At 39.9% G+C, this 1,796-nt stretch overlaps 1 pseudogene; it reads right to left on the minus strand.

Moving 5' to 3' along the window:
* Nucleotides 1-515: 515 nt before the first annotated feature.
* LOC101565808 lies at nt 516-824 on the minus strand (annotated as a pseudogene).
* Nucleotides 825-1,796: the final 972 nt, after the last annotated feature.

A 1,796-nucleotide genomic window follows, 5' to 3' on the forward strand; every position in this document is an offset into this window, starting at 1 on the left:
GAATTCTAATTAAATTGCCACAGTCAAGACTAAAAATATAGATATAGCTTTCTTGTCTTTAATCACTCCCTTTAACTGATAAACACAAACTGAAACAGGGGAGTCCTGCTTGGTTTTGAGGCAATGAAAGATTCTCCAAGTATTTAAACATATTCACATAACCAGTTATATAAATCTAAATATAAAACCAACCATCGGCAGTTTTGAGATGACTTTCTCAATCTTTGTGAAAAGCCGAACATTACTAATCAAGTCCAACCATATATTTAGGAGGGAAAACAGTGATAGTATTTACTGGACTGGAATTATTATCAAACCTTGAAGAAAAAAAAAGATATCCATTTAACTACAAGCCAAGTTTATTTAAATCAGGACTGTCCAACAAAAATATTCTGTCAACCATTCACATATCATGATCTGAATTTTTGTGTATGAGGAATATTAAATTATGGCACACGTACAAAAGCCATGAGACATTTCTGTTCTGTAATAAATAAGTTGGTGACTATTACTCTTTAGTAGCCTTTTTTAAGGTAAGCTATTAAGTCTGCCCTTTCTTCTTTCTTCTTGATGCCACCAAAGATCATTTTTGTTCCAGGGATGTACTTCTCGGGATTCTCCAAGTACTCCATCAATGTACCCTCTCCCCAGGTGATACCTTTGTTCCTGTTGGCATCTGTGTAAGAGAATCCAGCAGCCTGACCTGTCTTCCACCCAAAGAGATCATGGAGATTTGACACAGTCTTGTGCTTGCCTCCCTTCTCAACAGCGTAACACAGGGCACACTTCTATACAAAAAATTTGTCTTTCTCAACATCACCCATTTTTAAACTTTCTGCAGCTTCTGCACCAGGTGGTCACTGCCCTTCCTTCATTACCATAAGGAAAGTTCCAGTGCAGAAGTCTGATGTCGTGCTCTCTAGCCCAAGGACACACTGGTCCGCGGCTAAGTACTGGTGTTCTAAAGTATTTTCTTTATGAAGCTGTATGACATGTTTGAGTTCTTTTTCACACTACAGGATTGCTTATTATGCATAGCTCCTCGAGTTTACCTCACCCACAGATTGCTTGCTAAAAATAGAGCTTATTTGTCCTTATTCAACTTGACTTACTACAGATCGCAAATCTTTGTGACAAGAGAACATAGGGTAGCTCTGGCTTCAGCCTGCTTGTTCTTAATGTTCTGTACAAGGGCACATAGGTCATGGCCTATAGGATAAGGGACTTTCTTGGGGAAACTCTTTCTGTTTGCAAGATATGCAGCGCTAAGCCTCTGGTCTCACACTCCTTTTTGACTTTCACTATATGCAGCCAAAGTCTTTCCTCATAGACTACAGTCCAAGCTATTTAATAACTTCTAGCTTTATTTTAAAGAGTTTGTCATCTTTCATTCTCTCTGTAGTTTTGACTTACATAGGGTGAGTTTCTAGGAGCTGGGAGTAAAATCACTGTTCAGATACCACCATTTAAAATCCAAAATTTGGCCAGTTGTGGTGATGCACACCTATAATCACCGCACTCTAGGAATCTGAAGCGGCAGTATTAAGAGTTGGAACTGGGCCTGGGAGATAGTTCAGTGGCATAAGTGCCTGCCTGGCAAGTTCAAGGTCCGAAGTTCAATCTCCAGTACTACAAAAAGAAAAAAAAAAAAAAAGAGTTGCAGCCAAGCTAGGCATGGAGGCAGGAGGACCATTATGAGTTCAAGACCAGCTCAAGGGCTGGCCAGATAAGCTTGGTAGATTAAAGTACCTGCTTAGGCAGAGTGCAGCAGCTGGGGTTCATCCCTGATGTGCAAT

This window comes from Octodon degus, unplaced genomic scaffold (genome assembly GCF_000260255.1).
Source record: "Octodon degus isolate 3935 unplaced genomic scaffold, OctDeg1.0 scaffold00002, whole genome shotgun sequence".
Taxonomy (NCBI): Eukaryota; Metazoa; Chordata; class Mammalia; order Rodentia; family Octodontidae; genus Octodon; species Octodon degus.